Here is a 26,082-nt window from a genome sequence, read left to right on the forward strand (position 1 = left end):
ATATATATATATATATATATATATATATATATATATATATATATATAAAATTTATATATATCCAGCAATCTAAACAGCACAAAGTTCCTTATAATTGTTTTATTTGTATATTGCTGTTAATTGTATCCCACTTCGTATTCTGAAAGCTTTATATTATATGAATTTTCTAACTTGAAATATTTAGAATCTTCAATTTCATTAGACCTTTTATATACTGTTATTGAGAATAAGTTTTTTCATAAAATATATTCTTATCAGTTTCCTCTCCCCAACTTCTGCCAAATCTTCTCCACTTCCTCACCTCCCCAAAGCCATTTCTTTTTGTTTTTCTTTTTTAGAAAACAGATAAGCAAAAATCAGAATAAGAAAAAACAAAGAATACTCACAAGAAGCAAAAACACTCAATCCATAAAAACACAAAACCAGAAGCCATAATAGATCAGCAAAGAACCAGTATGACAAAAAAGGCCCAAACAAAGCAATATGAGACAAAAATCTGAAAAGAAAATATCACTGAGTTCATGTTTTGTGTTGGTTATCTTCTTCTGGGTAAAGAGACTACTTTTAAGCACAGCTAATGTACCCAGTGAAACTCCATTAGAGAAAAGCATTTTTTCATGTGTAAATGGATATTAACTGGTGATGGCTCTTGGTTAGGAACAGGAGGGCATATCTACTTCTCTTTTTAGTTTTAGATGCCATCTGGCCTGAACCTATGCAGGGCCTGTGCATCCGCCACAGTCTCTTTGAGCTCATGTGAATATCAGTCCTAGGGTGTCTAGAAGGCACTGCTTCCTTACTGTCATCTATCCCATCTGGCACTTACAATCTTAAACATTTTTGCTGTACAATGTGTAAAAATTTTTGTATTGAAAATGTTTTTTTTTCATATAAGCTTCATACATATAGATATCTTAGTTAAATTTTGAAAATCCATGCGCTAATTCTGGAAGGAGTTTTGTGTCTTTACTAGTGTGTTTCTAGTGGTATTTGTGGATTGTCTCACATTCACAAGCATGAATCATTACTATCCTTATGTCTCTAAATCTATGGAATGCCTATGGCATTTTCAAATATTGATACTATGTTCTTCTGAGAGCTCTTCTAGAGAAGGAATATGATTACTTATCCATTATTTTCATAGGTCTAGAATATTTGCTATTTTGTGGTTCCTATAATTAATACATGTCAGTAAAACAAAATAAACTGCCGTATGAACACTTGGAATTATTATTCACTGACAGTAAGGCAATATCACTTTTACATTATCACAAATTACACTATTTTATTATCATCATGCCATGCAGATAAAAATCTGATAGGAAGGGGTGTGTAAAGTATTTGGATTTAAAAAATATATTAACTTTCAGTACTATTGCAATTTTTGTCATACTTGATAACCTAAGAGATGTCAAATTATCTTCAGTATTCTTCTAAATTTGGGAATTTATTATGTTTAATGTCTTTTATAGTTTTTTTTTTAATGGACTAATTTTACAGATATTTTATTTTCTGTTAACCACATGCATAGTTGTTCCTAACTGTAGGAGGAAGGGCAAGGATCCTACTGTTGTGATTTTTTGTTTTTTGTTTTTTTCCCAAAGATTTATTTATTACTTATACAGTATTCTGTCTGCCCGAAGAGGGCACCAGATCTCATATGCAGATGATTATGAGCTACCATATGGTTGCTGGGAATTGAACTCAGGACCTTTGGAAGAACAGTCAGAGCTCTTATCCTCTGAGCCATCTCTCCAGCCCCTACTGTTGTGATTATTAAAACAAAATGCCACCACTTTGGAAGTCAATCTGGCGCTTTCTCAGACAACTAGGAATAGCGCTTCCTCAAGACCCAGCTATACCACTCCTAGGCATATACCCAAAATTTGCTCAAGTACACAACAAGGACATTTGCTCAGCCATGTTTGTAGCAGCTTTATTTGTAATAGCCAGAACATGGAAACAACCCAGATGTCCATCAACAGAGAAATGGATACAGAAATTGTGGAATACCACTCAGCAATCAAAAAGGAGGAAATAATGAAATTTGCAGGCAAATGGTGGGATCTAGAAAAGATCATTCTGAGTGAGGTATCCCAGAAGGAGAAAGACACACATGGTATATACTCACTTATATAGACCTATAAGATATGATAAACATAATGAAATCTATACACTTAAAAAGATAAACAAGGAAGAAGACCCGGGGTAAGATGATCAATCCTCAGTTAGAAAGACAAATGGGATGGGCATTGGATGTAGGAGAAAACAAGTAACAGGACAGGAGCCTACCACAGAGGGCCTCTGAAACACTCTACCTAGCAGTGTATCAAAGGAGATACTGAGACTCATAACCAAACCTTCGGCAGAGTGTAAGGTATCATATGAAAGAAGGGGGAGTTAGTATGACGTGGAAAGGATAGGCACTCCACAAGGACCAAATATATCTGGGCACAACGGTCTTTTCTGAGACTGACACTCCACCAAGGACCATGTAAAGATATAAACTAAAACTTCTTGGATGTAGCCCGTGGTAGCTCAATAACCAATTGGTTTCCCATAGTAAGGAGAACAAGGAGTATTTCTGACAGGAATTCAATGGCAGGTTCTTTGACCTCCCCACCCCCAAGGAAGAAGCAGTCCTGCTAGGCCACAGAGGAGGAATTTGCAGCCAGTCCTGAAGATGCATGATAAATCAGGGTCAGATGAAAGGGGAGGAGGTCCTCCCCAAGCAGTGGACTTGGAAAGGGGTAGGTTGGAGTTGAGGAGAGAGGGTGGGGTTGGGAGGGAATGAGAGAGCGGGATACAGCTACTACTACTACTACTAATAATAAATGCCAAAACTGGTTATGTCTATATATATGAATCACTGGGTAGATTTTCAAAGGTAAATCAGGACTAGAAGGCCTAATGTTAGCCTCAATTAAAATAATCAATTTAGTCATTAGAATATGTGTGTCATTAATAAATCACATTAATTGATAACTTTTATATAAAAATTATTTCTGTTTCAAAAACTAGTTTAAGATGTCCGGGTTGCCTATTTTTTATTTTTCTAAGAAATTTTATGACAAGCATAAAAAATGAAATAAAAGCAGAAGTAATCATTATACATATACCACATCAAAGGTTTATAACTAAGTAGCAATAATCTTTCCCATAGTGCTACAGCAAGAACTCTGTTCAGAATGTATTAATTTCTTAGTGCTTATGTTACGCTTGTTCAGTCTTTTTTTGTCAAAATCATGGGTATTTGTCATTTTGTTGTTTGTTTCCTTACAAGTCCAAAATAATACTGCATCAACCCTTTAGCCTTTGTCAGATGTGTAGATCCAAAGGAACTCATTTTGCTGAACACACTTAGCTCTTTTCTGCAAACCCTCTGAGCCTCCACTTCCAAGCAGCTTTGTTATGTCAGACACCAAAACCAAAAAGCATGTTCTACCAGAGATGCCTAGTAGCTACATCAAGCCACATCACCATCTTTTCTGTCCTCCAACATCATCTTTAGTCTCACCTTCAGGTCTGTAGTACCCTTCTCCAAGGTGCTCCTGTGCCCACCCAACTACATGGGTGACCCCATGGGTCCACACACATGATACCTCCAGACATGTCATCCCTGGCTCTTAAGACATAGACTTTGTTTACTCATACTTGTAGGAGCAACCCCTCCCCAAACACATCCAATTGCCTGGGGACCCTGCTTCTTTGTGAGGACTGGATTCCCTAGAAATTTCCCATATGTATTCTCAGCCTTTTCTCTTAGTCCATCTCTATTCCTCTCTGCCACCCACCAAACAGCAGAAGCACTCTGTTCTATGGGAAACACAGCTACCATACTTCCCTAATACCTAAAAAAGTGTACCAGCAACAAAATAACAGAAAACTCAGAGCAACCAAAGAAGAGTACACTGACTCCAAACAAGAAAAGACCAGATATTGACAGCTAGTCTTACCTTGATCATCAACTCTAGATTCCTTGACTTAAGCGCCATAAACATGAACAGCCAAGGTAATATGCCTCTACCAGAAGTCAGTAACCCAGTTACAGTAGGCCCTATAATAATACATATAATCTAGTTGAAGCACTAGACAAGAACTACAAAATAACAATTATGATTGTGTTCAAGGACCTTATAGGACATGAATAAATCACTTAATGAAGTCTGTGAAGAGACAAGCAATGGAATGAAATAACGAAAACAGACATGAAAGTAGAAATAGAGTCATTAAAGAATATCCAAATTGAGGTAAAAGTAGAAATGAAAGATTAGGAAGTCAAACAAAACCTCAGTGGTAAACCTCACTAACAAAATATCAGATATGAAAGAGAAAATCTCAAGCATTAAAAAACAAGATAAAAAGATAAATACATTAGTCAAGGAACATTTTAAATCTGAATGAAAAAAACAAAATCTAAACATAATACTTTCAGGATATCTTAGAGACAATGAAAAAAAATAACAATTTTACAATAAAGAAATAGAGTAAGAAGAATAATTTCAGGTTAAATGTACAGAAAATATTTTTATTTTTTATTATTTTTAATTTTCATTATATTTTTTATTAAATTTTTATTTTTATATAAGTTACTATTTATTTACTTTGTATCCCAGCTGTAACCCCCTCCCTCATTCCCTCCCAATCCCACCCTCCCTTCCTCATCTCCTCCCTGCTCCTCATTAAGTCCACTGGTAGGGGAGGTCCTCCTCCCCTTCGATCTGATCCTACCTTATCAGGTATCTTCAGGCCTGGCTGCAATGACCTCCTCTGTGGCCTAGCAAGCTGCTCCTCCCTCAGGGAAGGAGGAGGTCAAAGAGCCTGCCATTGAATTCATGTCAGAAATAGTCCCTCTTCCCCTTAGTAGGGAACCCACTTGGATTCATATGAAAGAAGAGGGAGTTAGTATGACCTGCAAAGGACAAGAGCTCCACAAGGACCAAATATATCTGGGCACAGGGGTCTTTTCTGAGATTGTTTATCTAACCAAGGACTATGCATGGAGATAAGCTAGAACCCCTGTTCACATGTAGCTTATGGGAACTCAGAATTCAAGTAAGTTCCCTAGAAAATATTTGTAAATATGTGCAGTCCTTACTCAGAAAGGCAAAAGGGATGGACATAGGAAGAAGGAGAAAACAGGCGACAGGATAGGAGTCTACCACAGAAGGCCTCTGAAATATTCTAGTCAGAAAGGTATCAAAGCAGATACTGAGAAGCATAGCTAAACTTTGGACAGAGTGCAGGGAACCTTATAAAAGAAGGGAGCACTAGAAAGACCTGGAAGGGCAGGTTCTCTACAAGGGGAGCAACAGAACCAAAAAATCTGGGCCCAGGGGTCCTTTCTGAGACTGATACTCCAAAAAAGGACCATGCATGGAGATAACCTAGAACTCCTGCACAGAGGTAACCCATGGCAGCTCAGTGTCCAAGTAGGTTTCCTAGTAAGGGGAACAGGTATTGACTCTGAAATGAACTCAGTGGCTGGCTCTGTGATCACCTTCCCATGATAGGGAACCTACCTTACCAGGCCACAGGGGAAGACAATGCAGCCAGTCCTGAGGAAGCCTGATAGGGTAGGGTTAGAAGGAAGGAGAGAAGGACCTCCCCTATCAGTGGACTTTAGGAGGGGCATGGGAGGAGGTAAGGAAGGGAGGAAGAATGGAATTAGGAGGGCATAAGGGATGGGGCTACAGCTCTGATACAAAGTGAATAAACTTTAATTAATAAAAAATTAAATAAAGAAAAAAAAAACAACAAAAAAGAAAATCATAGAAGAAAAGACCACCAACCTAAAGCATAAGGTCCCTATTGAGGTACAAGACCATTAATAGTCAGAAAAAGAAAGGCAGCAGACAATTAAAACCATACTTGTACAGAACAAAGAAAGGATGTTAAAAGCTACAATAAATGAACAAAACAAAGGAAGGATGATGAGATCAAGTCACACATAAATGCAGGAGCATTAGAATAATACCAGATATCTCAGTGGAGATGTTAAAAGCTAGAAGTTCATGGGTGTTCTACTACAGAGTCTAAGAGACCACAGAAGCCAGCTCAGAAAATTAAACCCAGAAAAACTCTAAATCACAACTGAAAAAACACACACATACACAGGGAATTTCTTGATGTATATGACTAACCAAAGTTAAATCAAGATCACATAAACAATTTAAGCAAACTTATATTCCAGAGTAAAATTTTACCAGAACTTCAAAGAACTATACTTCAATACTTCTCAAAATGTTCTGCGAATCAGAAACTAAATAAAAATAAATTTATTTTAAGAGGCCAAAATACCCTGGTGCATAAACAAAATTGAAAAATGTGAAACCTTCAAAAAATAAAATTATATACAAATATCTTCTGTGAATGAACATACAAAATCCTCAAGAAAATACTTGTAAAATCAATTAAAGAATATAACTAAAATATTATTCACTATGATCAAGTAGACTTCATTCTAGAGATGCAGTGATGGTTCAATATACATAAATTGAAAAGTAATCTACCACATAAACAGACTGAGACACAAAAAAACACATGATTATCATATTAGATGAAATAAAAGCCTTTGATAAAATCCAACATCCTTCATGATAAAAGTCCTGAAGAGACTAGTACTATAATAAACATACTTCAATATAATAAAGGTAGTATAAGGTAAACTTACAACCAACACCGACCTAAAAAGAAAGAAACTCAAATCATTTCACCAAAATCAGAAACAAAGTAAGTAGGTCAGTTCTTTCTGAACATACTCGATCTAAATGTTGGAGGCCAGTTTGCCTTTCTGATCATCTTACCCAGAGTCTTCCTTCTTGCTTAGCTTCTTTAGGTGTACAGATTTTAGTATGTTTATCCTATGTATAACACTAGGTCCTAGTATCCACTTATAAATGAGTCAATACCCGGTGTGTCTTTCTGCTTCTGGGATATTTCACTCAGGTTGATCTTTTCTAGTTTCCACCATTTGCCTGCAAATTTCACGATTTCCTTGTTACTAATTGCTTAGTAGTATTCCATTGTATAAATGCACCACAATTTCTGTATCCATTTCTCCATTCTGGGACATCTTGGTTGTTTCCAGGTTCTGACTATTATGAATAAAGCTGTTATGAGCATGATTGAGCAAATGTCCTTGTTGTGTACTTGAGCATCTTTTGGATATATGCCTAAGAGTGGTATAGCTGGACCTTGAGGAGTGGTATATTTGCATCTCAGATAACTGATAATTGTCTGAGAAAGTGCCAGATTGATTTCCAAAGTGGTTGTACAAGTTTACATTCTCACCAGCAATAAAGGAGGGTTCCCCTTTCACCACATCCTCTCCAACATGTATTGTCACTTTAGTTTTTGTTCTTAGCCTTTCTGATTGGTGAGATGGAATCTCAAAGTCACTTTGCTTTGCATTTCTCTGATGATTAAGAAAGTTGAGTATTTCTTTAAGTGCTTCTTGGCCATTCACAATTCCTCTTTTGAAAATTCTGTTTAGTTTTGTGTTTCATTTTTTAATTGGGTTATTTTTTTTATTGGTATTTGATTTCTTCAGAATGTAGACTTGTACAACTACTTTGAAAAATCAATATTGTGCTCTCTTAGAAGTTTGGAAATACTTTACCTCAAGACCCACCTGTACCTCTTCTGGGTATATACCCAAAATACATTCCACCATAAAACAAGGACACTTGCTCAACTATGTTCATTGTGGCTTTATTCTTAATAGCCATAATCTGGAAACAACCTAGATGTCCCTCAACCAAAGAAGAAACGGTGGCACAATTACACAATGTAATACTATTCAGGTATTAAAAACAAAGAAATCATGAAATTTGCAGGCAAATGGATGTAACTGGAGAGGTTCATACTGAGTGAGATAACTTGGATCCAGAAATACGCACATGGTATGTACTCACTTGTAAGTGGACTTTGGCCATATAGTACAAGATAAGCATTTTGTCAGGCACAGATCCAAAGAAGATAAGTAATAAGGAGGACACAGTGAGGCTGCATAAATATCACTCAAAAGGGGAGACAGAATAGACAGATGTAATGGCTGAAGAGAAGGAACAAGGTAGAAAAAGGGGCACAGAGAGTTAAGATTGTGGAGATCAGACCTAAGGCGAGCAAGGGTGAGAGGACAGAAGGCCTGTAGAAAAGGAAAAACTGAGGTTGAGAAAATCTCTGTGATAAGCTGGTGACATAAGTCAGGATAAGCTCCTGGGAAGATATGAGGAGGATTCAAGGAGAGACTCCTAGTAGCAGAGACCATGGAGCCTGAAGGGACATCCTCTAACTAGACTAGTCTGCTTGTAAAGGGCAGGGAACACCAACCCACCCACAAAACTTCTACCCCAAATTTACCCTGCCTAGGACATATGCAGGGATAAAGACAGAGCAGATTGAACAGAGACTGAGGGAATTCCGAACCAATGCCTGGCCCAACCAGAGACTCATTGTATTGGAGAGTGCCAATCCCTGATACTATGAATGACTTTCTGCTAAGCTTACATACAGGAATCTGTCAGAGTTGTCCTCTGAAAAGCTCTACCCAGCAGCACCTCAGAAGAGATCTGAGACTCACAGCCAAACATTGAGCGATGCATAAGGTTTTGGGTAATAGTGTTGTGACTGCCTTGACAGGCCACGCGGAAGAGGACAAGTTCATTCCTGATGTATCTTGATGAGCTGTGGTGGATGGGAAAGGGAGTTACCCTTTTCTGAGGAAAAGGGGAAGGGGAAGGGAGAGAGGGCGGGACTGGGAGTGGAAGAAGCTAAAAAGATGGAAAGTGAATAAAATAAATAAATGGGAAAAAAAAGAAGAGTTGGAGTCTCAATGCAACAAAATGGCTGAAGGAGAACAAGGAGATTCAAATAGAAAGGAAACAACAAAAGTACCTTGATTTACAGGTATTACTTTATACATAGAAGATGCTAAACCTAGTGCTAAGGTTCATAAATACATTCAAGAATGTATAAAGATACTAAGTACACAAAAATCAGTAGCTTTTTATACAAAAATGACAAACACACAGAAAAAAATCAGGGAAAAATTCTCTTTCATAATGATCACAATAAAAAATAATCTTGGTGTAATTTTAACAGAAAAAGTGAAAGACATATATAACAAATTTAAGATGCTGAAGAAGGTATCAGAACATGGAAATATGTTAATATGGTAAAAATGATCAGTCTACCAAAAGCAATGTAATTCAATTCAATCCCCATCAAAATTTTAACACCAAATTAAAAAAAAAAATCAGTTTCACATGGAAACTCAATCATAGCCAAAACAAAATCTAAAAAAAACCTATAGATAAAATCATCATCCAACACTGAAAGTTCTAATACAAAGCCATACATAGTAATAAACCAGCATGATATTAGCATAAAAACAGATGTGTTGATCAATGAAATAGAGTGAATACCCAAAAATAAGTCAATACACTTATGGATTCCTGTTTGTTTTTGTTACAAAGAATCTAAAAACACACACTGGAGAAAAGACATTATCTTCAACAAATGAAACTTGACAAACTTGTAGAAGAGTCCAAATAAATCTACATTCATTGCTTGCACAAGACTAAACTGCAAATGGATCAAGGTCTTTAGCCAGATATGGTATCAAACCAGATACCATGAAAATAACAGAGCAGAATGTGGTGAATTGGCTTGAACTAATTAGCATAAGAAAAGACATTGTGAACAGGATAGTGATAGCACAGGGACTAAGACCAACATTTAATAAATATGACCTCATAAAACAAAATGCTTATATATGGCAATGTATGTTTGCTCATCATTTGGGCAAAACAGCAGGGTACAGAATGGAAAAAAATGTTTATCAATTACATACGTGCTAGAAGATTGGTATCTAAAATACAAAAATAACAACAATAGCAACAAAAACAAAAACACTCCCTCAACCCACCAAAATAAACCTCTGGAATCCTGGATAGCAAGAAAACAAATAACCAAATAAAAAATAGGTTTACAACTATTACAACTAAGCAGAGAGATCTGAAAAAAATGAAACACAGTGCCTTAGAAACACTTAAATATTTGTCATCCTTTGTCAAACAGCAATACAATTTAAAACTAACTATAAATTTCCTATTACACCAGTACAAATGTCCAAGATCAATAAAGTAAATAACAACTCTTGCTATCAAGGATGTGGGGCAAAGAGAACACTTACGTGTTGATGCTAGGAATGTAAACTCTTATACTCACTACAGAAATGACCTTGATCATTTATCAGAAAGCTATGAATATATCTACCTTAAGTTTTTGCTATACAATTCTTGGGCATATATTCAAAGAATCTGACATCCCTCTCCACAGACATATGATCAGGCATGTTTAATGCTAGTCTATTCACAATAGCTAAAAAATGGAAACAACCTCAGTGTAATAAAACTGATGATTTGAAATAACAATGTGTCACACATACAATATAGAATATTATTTACCTATGAACAAAAATAAAATCATAAACTAGAAAAGACCATATCAAATGTGATTACTCAAACCCAGAAAAACAAACAACAGATGTTCTCTCTCAGAGACTCATAGCCACAAATATTCAGTTGTGAGTGAATAGCCTGTAGTAACTACAGAAACGAGGAAAGTGGAAATAGCGCCATTGGTGAGCAATAGGGGTAGAAGAGCAGCATACAAGTGATCTGATCAGAGACAAAGGAAAAGAAAGCATCTTTGGGGAAGGGGAGGAGATAAATACAGAAGAAGGCAGGCTAAAGTAGAAGGAGGGTACTTGGGAAATAAGTGACCTGATAGGGAAATTGAACATCTTTAGGGAAGGAGAATTAGGTAAATGCAGAAGAGAGAAAAAATAAAACATAACAACACAGAGAATCACATTATAAAAAATACCCATTGAGCATGCAATTCTGCACACAAATATATTTATATAGTTTCAATGAACTTTTCTCGTGTAGTCTGATGATAGTCTCTCCATCTAACAAAGGACGATCTAACAAAAGCTCTCATAGTACACATAATAAACTCTTTATTGTGTAGTTGGCCAGGGAATCCAGGAGATTTCCAAAACGTAGTCTGTTCCTGTTGCCCCAGGTTGTCCTGAGACATGGAAAAAATGTCATTATTGTTAAAGATGCCACACACTTCAGAAACAGGTCTTAGACGCCACTGAGCTAGAACTGACATGAACACCTCCTCCTAATTGTATAACTTTTGTGGAAGTAGAAGGCTCCATGCAAGCTTGTAAATGATAGAGATAGCCAACAGTCCTACTCAGATAATGAAACATAGGGACCACTCAAAATGACCAACATGCCACAGTAACACTATGTGTGTGATACTAGAAAACATGCCTTAGTGATAATCAACAGCATGACTTCTTCTGTAATTATTATTGTTACAAACACAAATAGATATATATACAAATGCGCCATATTATGTATATACATATATAGATAGATCAATAAAGAGAAAGAGAAAGCCAGTTTAATTTTGTTCATATATACATCTGGTAAGTGTAGAGGAATTTTAATTCAGAACATGGCTGCTCTGGCAAGAGATCACATCCAAAGACCTGGGTTTGTGTGATCCAGCTGGAATAAGTTATATCTTTAATCCCAGGAAAAAGCAGATATCTGAGTATAAAGTCCGCATGGTATAGAGAAAGTTTCAGATAAAGAAAAGCTTAGGTCCAGGCATGGTCATACATGCCTTTAATCCCAAACAATGAAGTTAATATTAGTTTGTAGAAGTATCCATGTTTGAAAGTGATGTCTATTTAAATGGCAGAAAAAATGACTAATCAGAGTAAAATTTGACAGAATAGGATATGCCCATCTTTCATGAGGAGAGAGAGGGAAGGGAAGCTCCTTAAACGGCAATGCAGAGAAGGAAAGGAGGCAGTTTTACAGGAAGAGTTTAACAGAGAGGTTGAATGAAAGAATAAGCTAGACACTGGTGAAGACAGAAAAAGAGAAGGATCTAGACTGAACACATCTCTTCAGTTAATTTGAGGCCAAGCAGAGCAATGCAGAGGCTAAGAGAAAAGCAAGATTGAATCACTCATCTGAGCCCAGATTTTGAGCCAGAACAGCTGAGATAAACCAGCCAGCACAGAACTTAGTAAGAACAAGAAAGGGTGAACTTATTAAACAGCAGTTCACAGAGGCTGAACATATTCTAGGCCTTGGTTACACTGCATAGAAACTGGAAGATTCCATGACTAGGCCTAGGTCAGCAGAAGAAGGCACTAAGACTTTGAGACAACAATTAATTCTGGAGAATAAAAATTACCTTTACAAATAAGGGGGGAGACAAAGAAGCCAAAACCATTCAATGGAAAAAAGACAGCATCTTCAACAAATGGTGCTGGTCCAACTGGATGTCTACATGCAGAAAAATGAAAATAGATCCATACTTATCACCCTGCACAAAACTAAAGTCCAAGTGGATCAAAGACCTCAGCATAAAACCAGATACTCTAAATCTGTTAGAAAAAAAAGTGGGGAACAGCCTAGAACTCATTGGTACAGGAGAAAAATTCCTGAACAGAACACCAACAGCACAGGCTCTAAGAGCAACAATCAATAAATAGGACCTCATGAAAGTGAAAAGCTTCTGTAAAGCAAAGGACACCATCATCAAAACAAAATGACTGCCTACAGATTGGGAAAGAATCTTCACCAACCCTTTATCTGACAGAGGACTCATATCCAATATATATAAAGAACTAAAGAAGCTGAAAAGCAGCAAACCAAGTAATCCAATTAAAAAATGGGGAACAGAGCTAAACAGAGAATTCTCTGCAGAGGAATATTGAATGGCAGAGAAACACATAAAGAAATGCTCAAACTCATTAGCCATCAGGAAAATGCAAATCAAAATGACCCTGAGATTTCACCTCACACCCATCAGAATGGCCAAGATGAAAACTCAAGTGACAACACATGCTGGAGAGGTTGTGGAGAAAGAGGAACCCTCCTCCACTGCTGGTGGGACTGTAAACTGGTACAACCACTTTGGAAATCGATCTGGCACTATCTCAGACAATTAGGAATAGTGCTTCCTCAAGACCCAGCCATACCACTGTTGGGTATATACTCAAACTTTGCTCAAGTACACAAAAGGGATACTTGCTCAACCATATTTATAGCAGCTTTATTTGTAATAGCCAGAACCTGGAAACAACCCAGATGTCCATCAACGGAGGAATGGATACAGAAATTGTAGTATGTTTACACAATGGAATACTACTCATCGATCAAAAAGGAGGACATCAGAAGAAAAAGAAAGCAGGAAACAACCTAGGAACCTGCCACAGAGGGCCTCTGAAAGTCTCTGCCGTGCAGACTGTCAAAGCAGATGCTGAGCCTGATGGCCAACTGTCGGGCAGAGTGAATGGAATTTTATGTAAGAAGTGGGAAATAGTAAGAGTTGGAGAGGACAGGATTTCCACAAGGAGAGCAACAGAACAAGAAAATTTGAACACAGGGAACTTCCCAGAGACTCATACTCCAACCAAGGACTATTCATGGAGATAACCTAGAACCCTGACAATGCAGCCACTTCTGATGAGAATTGATAGACTAAGATCAGAAAGAAGGAAAGGAGGACCTCTCCTATCAGTGGACTTGGAGGGGCATGCATGCAGAAAGGGGGAGGTGGATGGGACTGGGAGCGGAGGAGGGAGGGGCTTATGGGGGGATACAAAATGAATAAAGTGTAATTAATAAAAGTTAAATAAAAAATTTTAAAAAAGGAGGAAATCATGAAATTTGCAGGCAAATGGTGGGATCTAGAAAAGATCCTTCTGAGTGAAATATCCCAGAAGGAGAAAGACAAACATGGTATATACTCACTTATATAGATCTATAAGATATGATAAACATAATGAAATCTATACACTTAAAAATGACAGTCAAGAGAGCAGACATGGGTAAGATGATCAATCCTTGTTTAGAAAGACAGAAGGGATGTGCATTGAACGTATGACAGGAGTCTACTGAAGGCATTTGAAAGACTCTAACTAGCAGTGTTTTCAAAGCAGATACACAGACTCATAACCAAACCTTCGGCAGAGTACAGGGAATCATTTGAAAGAAGGGGAGTTAGTATGATGGGAAAAGGATAGGAGCTCCACAAGGACCAAATATATCCGGGCACAGGGTTTTTTATGAGGACCATGTGTGGATATAACCTAGAACCTCTCCTCGGATGTAGCCTGTGGTAGCTCAGTAACCAATTGGTTTCCCATAGTAAGGGGAACAAGGACTATTTCTAACAGGAACTCAATGGCTGGCTCTTTGACCTACCCACCCCCCAAGGGAGGAGCAGTCCTGTTAGGCCACAGAGGAGGACTTTGCAGCCAGTCCTGAAGATACCTGATAAAACAGGATCAGATGAATGGGGAGGAGGTCCCCCCTATCAGTGGACTTGGAAAGGGGCACTGTGGAGATGAGGGAGGGAGGGTGGGATTGGGAGGGAATGAGGAAGGGGATACAGCTGGGATACAGAGTTAATAAAATGTAACTGATAAGAAAAAAAAAGATTCATTAGTTTAAAAAAAAGTTCAGCTACACAGAAGACAATGACCTCAAACTGTGGTAGCTGCTCAGGAATATTAACTTACCAAGTCAACAAGAGGATACATTCGTTCTTTTGTTTCTACTACTTCTACTTGGGGCAAAGTCACTGATAAGTTGGTTTATATTCAGGAACTAGTTGGATTCAAGTGTTCACATTTTTATGTTAGATATCGCCAAATGTAGCTAAAATGCTGTTAAAGTTCTCATTATGGGTACCTGGTAGATAATGGTTTATTTTCTGGTCATTTAGCAGAATCTAAATACACAATTTTTTTTTGGTTTTATACTTTCAAAAGCAAATAAATAACATGAAAATAAAAAACAAAGAAACAAAAAACAAATAAGGGTGGGTTATTTGTTAATTGTTAATTTGTTATTTGTTAATCTATAAAGGGATTATGTTCCTGGAAAAAAAAATGATTCAGCACAAATATCCATGACTCAAACTTGAACCATATAATTCAAAGATATGTAAAGTAACCCATAGATCATATTCTGAATTCTACCTTGAAAAATAAACATAGTTTTCCCTTATATATCTATATACCTATAAAAACAGAAATCTCATTTTAATATGTCGACTAAACTATAATTTTTTGAAATTGTATAGAAGACATTTTTTTTTTCCCTGTGGATCAGATCATTATAATGTTTTTCATCTCTGGGGATGTTCTCATGAAATACCTTCAAGTATTGTACCTTCCCCAATCTATTCCTGCTTTCTTTTATCATTTGGCTTCTCTACTTCAGAGCATTAATATCATGGAACCTCTCCTCTATTCTCTTTTTCTCTTATATCTACTGCTTCTTTCTCTAATAGTTAATTAGTCCTAATAGTTAAAGTTCCAATGAGAGAATGCCTCAACTTGTGAACATGGGCCTCACTAACCAGAGCTCTGTAATTTCTATCTTGTGGTTTTTATCCCCAGAGCAGATGAACAAGTCTAGGTCCTTTGTAAGCTCTTAGAAACATATACCCATATAGAGAGAAAGAAATTAGATGCAGACAAAATTAATTTGACATTTTTCAAGTCTAAGCTGTGGTGGCAGGGTACTTGTAAGTGTTTTCATCTGGGGAAATGTCCCACAAAGACCTAATGGTTTGGAATTCTTGCTTAACAATATAGTTTCATCCTCTCTGGAAGAAATTAGGCATTAGTGTGACAAGGGAGCTCCTTAGTGAATGACTGTCCAAAAGATCTGTCAGCTCTGTGGTACATGATAAGTACCCTTCTTTTTTTGAATTTTTATTCATTTATTACTTATTACAATTAATACACTGTTTCCTAGTTGCATCCCTCTCCTTCTTCTCCCTCTGTATCCTTCCCATACTCCACTGATAGGGGAGGTCCTCCTCCCCTACTGTCTGATACAGCCTATCAGGTCTCATCAGAACTGGCTGCATTGTCTTCCTCTGCGGCCTGGCAAGGCTGCTCCCCCCTCAGGAGGAGGTGATAAAAGAGCCAGCCACTGAGTCTATGTCAGAAACACTCTCTACTCCCCTTACAAGGAAACCCACATGGAGATTGACCTGCCTATGGTCTATATCTGAGCAGGGGATCTAGTTGCATGGTCCTTGATTGAAGCCATTAGTGTCTGCAGGACCAGTGGGCCCAGATATTTTTGGCTCTGTTGCTCTCCTTGTGGAGCTCCTGTTCCCTCTAAGTCTCTTCCTTGAAGAGTGCTTTAACTATTCTCAACTACCACATCATCCACATGTTGCAAGTTTTCTCTATGGATATTGATTTAGTTAGCAATGACCATCTCTTTCAAGTTAATGTAAATCTGTACCCAGTCTTATTGGACCTATTGTGGAGCACAAGTCCCATATTGATTCTGTCGTGGCCACTCAGGATTGTCCCAAGAAAAGTCTTAATTTATTATCATGTTCTACTCTGTAAGATCCTGATTCTTTTCTACAGTTGCAACTAGAAAAACTGAAAATTCATATTTTCCGCTGCGATCTCCTTTCAGTCAAAAAGATGGATTATTTTTTCTGTTGTCTTAGTTTGTAAAATGCAGAATCCAACCAAGTAAAAAAAAATTAGCTTTTCTACAAAGGATGTTGTGAGGAAGAAAAACGTTTGTATAGCAATTACACCCCAATCAATAGGCAGGTTGGTGAAAGTCTGATTTGCAGTGAACTCTTGATGTTAATTTAGTGATGTTTCATGCATTGTTCAGTTGGCTGCTTTTATTGAACTATTATAATTAGAGAAAAATAGCTTCAGTTCACATTTTAGCAGTCGTAGACACTGCTTCTGTTTTCTTTAATGCTGTCTTGTTCAATTAGTTGAGGATGAGGCAGAACACCGACTCTTGTGGAAACAAGCACTTCACTGGAATTTGCATTGTGCAACTGGAAAACAAAATATATGATAAATTACCTGGGTTATCTACCAGTTGTCTGAAAAAAATACACTATACTAATTGTTGTAATCTATAAAATGATTATCATATAAATAGGTTCCATTCAATATTCATTCAAATATTCTCACAAACACAAATAGACATTTATAAATTTTACTCTAAAGAATTTGAAATTAAGGCCTAACCAAACTTAGAAAAATACAGAACCAAAAGCCACCATGGATTTAGATTTTTAAACAACTTTCAACTGAATTTTCACTTTAAATCCAAGAAACTGTCTTCTGTAAACTCTCATTTGTTTATCTAACATCTGCTCCATCCATCTCTTATGCTAACAATTTAATACTTTTTATCTCTTCAAAAGCTAGATGTTGAGCCTCTTGTATGTCCCTGTCTGTACACTATCCTTCTCCCTTTCTGTCTATGCCACAATGATTCTCCAGTAGTGCCTACCCTCCTTAAGCCTGAGACCCTCTATATTGCACCAGAAATTCTCCCAAAACTCTCTTTGGAACACTGTCTCATGAATGTGTTAGCCTCTTTCCATAATCTGAATTAATACATGAAAATACTTCTTGCTTCAAGTATAACAACTTAATTTTGCATGTATATCTAGATTTATTATATTATTTCCTATTCTCACAAAGACCAGGGCATGTATACATTCATTGAAATATTTTCTTTTTTTTTTTGCACATTCTTTTTTTTTTTAAATTAATTACACTTTATTTACTTCATTGAAATATTTTCAAAGGTCGGTCCCAATAGTTCCTGCACCGTGGGTTTATCTTTCGACTGGGAATCTCAGTCTCTCACCTTCATATGGAACAACAAGAAACCCAGAATTGCCAAAACAATTCTCTACAACAAAAGATCTTCGGGAGGTATCTCAAGCTGTACTATAGAGCAACAGTTATAGAAACTGCATGGTACTGGCATAGAAACAGACTAGTGGATCAATGGAATCTAATAGAAGACCCTGACATAAATCCACACACTTATGGACACCTGATTTTTGACAAAGATGCCAAATCCATTCAATGGAAAAAATACAGCATCTTCAGCAAATGGTGCTGGTCTAACTGGAAGTCTGCATGCAGAAAAATGCAAGTAGATCCATACTTATCACCCTGCACAAAACTAAAGTCCAAGTGGATCAAAGACCTCAACATAAAACCAGACACACTAAACTGCTTAGAACAAAGAGTGGGGAATACCCTTGAACTCATTGGCACAGGAGACAACTACCTGAACAGAACACTAACAGCACAGGCTCTAATAGCAACAATCAATAAATGGGAACTCATGAAACTGAAAAGCTTCTGTAAAGCAAAGGACACTGTCCTCAGAACAAAACGACAGCCTACAGATTGGGAAAGAATCTTCACCAACCCTATATCTGACAGAGGGCTAATATCCAGTATATATAAAGAACTAAAGAAGTTAAACAGCAAAAACTCAAATAATCCAATTAAAAAATGGGGTACACTGAACTGCCATGGGCTACATCTGTGCAAGGGTTTTAGGTTATCTCCATGAATAGTCCTTGGTTGGAGTATGAGTCTTTGGGAAGTTCCCTGTGTTCAAATTTTCTTGTTCTGTTGCCCTCTTCAGTGTCCAAGTGGGTTATATAGTAATGGGAAGAGGGACTGTCTCTGACATAATCTGATTGGCCTGCTCTTTGATCACCTCCCCCTGAGGGGGGAGCAGCCTTACCAGGCCACAGAAGATGACAATGTAGTCACTTCTGATGAGAACTGATAGTCTAAGATCAGAAAGAAGAGGAGGAAGACCTCCCCTATCAGCGGCCTTGGGGAGGGGCATGATGCAGAAAGGGGAGAAAGGGTGGGATCGGGAGAGGAGGAGGGAGGGGCTTATGGGGGGATACAAAATGAATAAAGTGTAATTAATAATAATAGTAAAAAAAGAAAACTTTAAAATGAAAAAAAAATGGGGTACAGAGCTAAACAGAGAATTCTCTGCAGAGGAATATCAAATGGCAGAGAAACACTTAAAGAAATGCTCAACCTCATTAGCCATCAGGGAAATGCAAATCAAAACGACCCTGAGATTTCACCTTACACTCATCAGAATGGCCAAGATGAAAAACTCAAGTGACAACACATGCTGGAGAGGTTGTGGAGAAAGGGGAACCCTCCTCCACTGCTGGTGGGAATGTAAACTTGTACAACAACTCTGGAAATCAATCTGCCGCTTTCTCAGACAACTAGGAATAGCTCTTCCTCAAGATCCAGCTATACCACTCCTAGGCATATATCCAAAAGATTCTGAAGTACACAATAAGGACATTTGCTCAACCATGTTTGTAGCAGCTTTATTTGTAATAGCCAGAAGCTGGAAACAACCCAGATGCCCCTCATTGGAGGAATGGATACACAAATTGTGGTATATCTACACAATGAAATATTACTCAGCAATAAAAAACAAGGAAATCATGAAATTTGCAGGTAAATTGTGGGATCTGGAAAAGAGCATCCTGAGTGAGCTATCCCAGAAGCAGAAAGACACACATGTTATATACTCACTCATATAGACATATAACATAGGCTAAAGCTACTAAAATCTGTACACCTAAAGAAACTAATCAAGAGGGAGGACTCTTGCTAAAATGCTCAATTCCAATCCAGAAAGGCAAAGAGGATGGACATCAGAAGAAGGAGAAAAGAGGGAACAAGTCAGGACCCTGACACAGAGGATCTCTGAAAAGCTCTGCCCTGCAGACTATCAATGTAGATGCTGAGACTTATGGGCAAACTTTGGGCAGAGTGCAGGGAATCTTAGGAAAGAAATGGGAAGCAGTAAGATCTGGAGAAGACAGAACTCCAGAAGGAGAGCAACAGAACCAAAATATCTGAGCACAGGGGTCTTTTCTGGGACTGATACTCCAAACAAGGCCTATGTATGGAGATAACCTAAGACTCCTGCACAGATTTAGCCCATGGCAGTTCAGTATCCAAGTGGGTTCCATTGTAATAGGAACAGGACTGTCTCTGACATGAACTGATTGGCCTGCTCTTTAATTACCTCCCCCTGAGGGGGAAGCAGCATTACCAGGCCATAGAAGAAGACAATGCAGCCACTCCTGATGAGACCTAATTGACTAGGATCATAAGGAAAGATAAGAAGTCCTCACCTATCAGTTGTCTTGGAGAGGGGCATGCATGCAGAGGGTGGAGGAAGGGAGGGATTGGGATGGAAGAAGAGAGGGAACCACAGGGGGGATACAGAGTGAATAAAATGTAATTAATAAAGAAAAAAAGAAATATTTTCAAAGAATATTTCAATACTAATAAAAATCAATCAGTCATGGCAAGTTTTATTATTTTGGGTCATAAATCTATATACTTGTATTATTATTATTTAAATTTTATTCATTTATTCTTCTCTCATGAAATACCTCCCAAATGCAGCATCCTCTCTTTCCCCTTCCCCCAGTCCCCTCACAACTTCTCCTCTTCCCCGATGCACTGTTCCTCAGTTTCTCCTTCAGAAAAGAACAGACCTCTCAGTGATATCAAGTGAACAATTCATAACAAGATGAAGTAAGACTAGGCACATATGCTCATATCAAGGTTGGACAAGACAACCCAGTAGGAGAAAAAGGTCCCATGTGAAGGAAAAGGACTCAGACTTGCCTACTCCCCCTGTTAGGAGCCCAACAGGAAGACCAAGCTAAAGAACCATGTATCTACAGGGCCTGGTGCAGACTCTTGCCAGATGTGTGGTTGCCACTTTAGTCTCTGTGAGTTCCTATGAGCCCTGCTTAATTGATTAGGTGGGCCAAGTTCTTGTAGTGTCCTAGATCCCTCTGGTTTCTACAATCCTTCCTCTGCCTCTTTTTCAGAGTTCCCTGAGCTCCAAATACTATTTAGCTATGGGTCTCTGTGTCTGCTTCCATTAGCTACTGGAAGAAGCCTCTCTGATGGCAGTTGAATTAGGCACCAGTCCTCTAAAAATAGAAGAATGTAACTAGGAAACATTTCATTAACTTTTTTTGTCAGTCATTTTCATATTTGGTTCTACTCTATGTCTGTGTGACATTCAGCTTTCAGATCCTGGCAATCTAGGCTGTGTCAGGCATGAGCTCCCTCTCCTGGTATTGGGCTCAGGTTAGAACAGTCATTGAATGACCACAGCCACAAAATCTAAGCCATCATTGCCCAGCAAATCTTGCAAGCAGGGAAGGGTGGAGGTCATATATTTTGTGGCTAGGGTTAGTATCCCAGTACCGACACTGGGAAACTAGCCTTGTTATAGAAGATGGTTTGTTCAGGTTCCATATCCTCCATGACAATGAGTCCTTTCTAGAGTAAACCTCATAGGTTACAGGAAGTTTCCACTGTGCTTAAGTTTTCTTATCACCCTGTAAATTGCCCATCTATTTCAATCATCTCTCTTTACTCTGTCCCTTTGACACATAATTCCTTTTATTCACATCCCTATCCACCCCATTCAAGTGCCAAATCTCTTTTATTGCAGTGTGGTTATTCTTTTGTGGACAGCTAATATACACTTGTGAGTATATATTTTGTTTGTCTCTATGAGTCTAAGTTTCCTAGCTCAGAATGTTTTCTTTCTAGTTCCATCTATTTGAGAATTTCATGATGTCATTTTTTTCTAACAGCTGAGTAATATTCCATTGTATAAATGTACCATATTTTCTTTATCTGTTCTTTAGTTGAGGGACATCTATATTGTTTCCAGTTTCTGCCTATTATGAATAAAGCTGCTATGAACATGGTTGAGCAAGTGTCCTTGAGATAATGTGGGACATATTTTGGGTATATTTACAGTAGTGGTGTAGCTGGATCTTGAGGTTGATCAAGTTCCAGTTTTTTGAGGGACTATCATTTTGATTTCCATAGTGTCTGACTGAGTTTGTACTCCCATTAGAAATGGAGGAGTGTTTCCCTTGTTCCACATCCTTGCCTCGATGAGATATCATTGTGCTGTTTATCTTAGCCATTCTGAAAATAATATGGTATAATTTTAAAAATAGTTTTGATTTACATATCCCTGATCAAAACTGGTGTTAAACATTTCTTTAACTGTTTCTCCACCATTTAAAAATACTAAAATCTGCATGGTACTGGCATAGAAACCAACTGGTGGATCAATGGAATCAAATAGAAGACCCCGAAATTAATCCACACACTAATGGACATGTGATTTTTGACAAAGATGCCAAAACCATACAATGGAAAAAGATAGCATCTTCAACAAATGTTACTGGTACAACTGGATGTCTACAAGAAAAAAAAATGCAAATAGATCCATACTTATCATTCTGCACAAAACTAAGTCCAAGTGGATCAAAGACCTTAACATAAAACCAGACACACTATACCTCTTAGAAAAAAAACTGGGGAATAGCCTTGAACTCATTGGCACAGGAGACAAATTCCTGAACAGAACACCAACAGCACAGGCTCTAAGGTCAACAATAAATAGTTGGGACCCCATGAAGCTGAAAATCTTCTGTAAAGCAAAGGACACTGTTGTGAGAACAAAACAGCTGCCTACAGACTGGGAAAGTATCTTCACCAACCCTATATCTGACAGAGAGCTAATTTCCAAAATATATAAAGAACTCAAGAAATTAAAAAGCAACAAATCAAGTGATCAAATTAAAAATGGGATATGGAGCTAAACAGATAATTCTCAATAAAGGAATATCAAGTGGCAGAGAAACTCTTAAAGAAATGCTGACTGTCCTTAGCCATCCTGGAAATGCAAATCAAAACAAGCCTGAGATTTCACCTTACACCCATCAGAATGGCTTAGATCAAAAACTCAAGTGACAATATATGCAGGAGAAGATATGGAGAAAGGGAAACCATCCTCCATTGCAGGTAAGACTATAAATTTGTACAACCACTTTGGAAATCAATCTGGCACTTTCTCAGATAATTAAGAATAGTGCTAGCTCAAGATCCAGCTATACCACTCCTAGGCATATAGCCAAAATATGCTCAAGTATACAACAAGGACATTTGCTCAATAATGTTTATAACAGTTTTATCCTTAACAGCTAGAATCTGGAAACAACCCAGATGTCCCTCAGTTGAGGAATGGATCCAGAAATTATGGTACATTTACACAATGGAATACTACTCAGCAATTAAAAAAAAAAAAAAGAAATCAAAATTTGCAGGCAAATGGTGAGAACTAGAAAGGATCATCCTGAGTGAGGTGTCCCAGAAGCAGAAAGACACACACGGTATATACCTACAGATAAGTGGATATTAGACATATAATATAGGACTTTCATACTAAAATCTGTACACTTAAATAGGCTAAGCAAGAAGATGCCAAATCCTAGGTAAGATGCCAAATCCTCATTCAGAAAGGCAAACTTTATGGACATAGGAAGAGGGAGAAAACAAGGAATAAGACAGGAGTGTATTAAAGCAGATGTTGAGACTCATAAGCAAACTTCGGCAGAGTGCAGGGAATCTTATCAAAGAATGGGTTGATAGAAAATTATGTTTATTCTATAGAAAAATCACATATCATGGAAATGAGTGAATGTTTATATTAAATTTAAGAGCTGAAACAAACAGGGTAATTTATTACAATCTGGATTTTTGTCCCCTCCCAACCTGACCATCTCTCTCTCTTCTCCCTCCATGCCCCTTTCCCAGTCTACTGATAGAGGAGGTCCTTCTCCCCTCCCTCAGACACTACCCAGCCAAAAGCCCCACAAAGAGAACAACAGAACCAAAAAATCTCAGCAAAATAGTCTTTTCTGAGACGGAGACTCCAACCAAGGACCATACATGGAGATAACCAAGAAGCCCTGCACAGATGTAGCCCATGGCAGCTCAGTCTCCAGATGGACTCTGTAGTAAGAGGAACAGGGACTGTCTCTCACATGAACTCAGTGGCTGCCTCTTTGATTACCTCCCCCTGAGTGGGGAGCAGCCTTACCAGGTCACAGAGGAAGACATTGCAGATAGTCCTGACGAGACTTGATAGGGTCTTTGAATAGAAAAATGAATCTTATATAGAAAGATACAATTTCATTATATGCCCTTATCAATTTGACAGTATTTACATTTTCATTAGAATATCTGATTGAGGTTCATTTATAGTAACTACTACTAAGGGATGATTTATTTTTAACATTTTGTTATTTAATTTCTATATTGATTATCACATTTTATTTCTCATTCATTTACTACTAAAGTTAGATTTAAATTTATTTCAGTATAGTATATTCCATTCATTTTTTTAATATTCAATAGCTAGTTTTTGTGTTTACCATGGATATTGCATCTAGCAATCTAATATAGAAACTACTTTCTGCATAATAGATTAACTTCAATAACATAAATATATAAAATATAGTCCTATTTCTTTCAGTATTCATCACAAAATTGCATCTTCATATTGTATGTTCTGACACATGACTTACTAATGCTTCTAAATGTGTTAATATCTGACTATGATGTTTCTTGTAAGAAATTATGCCTACTGAAAGACCCTGAGCTGCCCTGGAGCAGTCTTATAAGCCACAGAGGAGGACAATGCAGCCAGTCCTGATGAGACCTGATAGGCTAGGGTCAGAGGGAAGGGGAGGAGAACTGCCCCAGTCAGTGGACTGGGGGACAGGCAAGGGAATAGAAGAAGGAGGGTAGGTGTGGGAGGGCAAAGGAAGAGGGCTGCAACTGGGAAACAAAGTAAATAAATTGTAATTAATAAAATTTAAAGAATATAAAAGAAACTGTGTCTAGTTACAAACCAGTGATACAATACTAGTTTTGAATAATATTTGAAAGAATTGGTTTTATCTATTATAGAATCAATAAGTATGATTTTAATATTTTAATACTAGAATTTTTAATTTTTTTATTTATCTTAATGAGATCTCTATTTTTTTGTATGACTTTCAATTTCTGTTTATTACTACTGAAATTTCTGCATAATTCCCTTGAATACTTTTCCAGTTCAGGCTTAATAATAATGGATTCTTTCACCTTGCCTCACCTAGAATGTCTTAATTTCTCTCCTAATGAAGACAGTTTATAAGACATATTAGTCTTGTTCTTTACTAGCTTTACTTTTTTTAAAATTTTTTATTAATTAAAATTAAAAGTATATATTATCATATATACTTTATTCATTTTGTATCCCCCCATAAGCCCCTCCCTCCTCCCCTCCTGATCCCACCCTTTTATTTCATTATTCTACTATACTGTTTTGTTTGAGTATTATTATATTTTTTGTATTATTATATTTTACCTCCAATGTTTCCAGTGAAAAATCTGATAATATTATTAAAATTGCCTATTTTGTGATGAATCATGTATCTTTCACTATTTTCAATACCCTATGACTTTCAAAGGTTTTCTTATAAAGTGTCTAATTACTGGAATCTTTGAGTTCATGAACTCTATATTAATGTAATTCTCTAGTCATTATTTCTTCATATGTAATTCTTTTCCCTTTCTTCCCCTTCTTACACTGCCACACTGGTTCGTTTGAAGCTCATTCTCAGGTACCTTAGAATTTCAGTTACACTTTGTGATATTCTAATTTTCTTTCTGTTCTTGAGACTTCATCATTCTCATTGGTTTTCCTTAAATTCATAGACACTTCTCTCATTCTTCTGAATCGACTTTCATTATTGACCTTTTTGCATTTTTCTGTTTAAAAAAATGTTCCACTTCTTTTATAAAATTTATCTTTAAAATGATTAAGTAACACTTTAATGTAAAATCTTTCAGATAAAAATTGCTTCCAAGTATGGCTGTCCAGATCCAAAGCCCACACTTAAGAGTCAGCATCTGTTCACTTGGAATGACCATTCTGAACCTGGGAGCATCACATTGGATTTTACACTTTCATTATCACTTATATTTTATGAACCTTTTCACAACAACCACCACAACAAAAATCAAGGACAATATTAAAAAAAGAAAAAGAATTAGCTTTATATATACTTTCATCATTCAGGTGTCCAACAACTGAATTTCATCCTTCCTTGGTCCATAAAATTTATACATTTTAGTTCTCATCACTACATATTATCATATATACATTATATATATATATACACATTATACATAGAAAGTGATATATATCAATATATATATATATATAT

The sequence above is a fragment of the Psammomys obesus genome, unplaced genomic scaffold (assembly GCF_907164565.1).
Source record: "Psammomys obesus unplaced genomic scaffold, mPsaObe1.curated_primary_1811, whole genome shotgun sequence".
Lineage (NCBI taxonomy): Eukaryota > Metazoa > Chordata > Mammalia > Rodentia > Muridae > Psammomys > Psammomys obesus.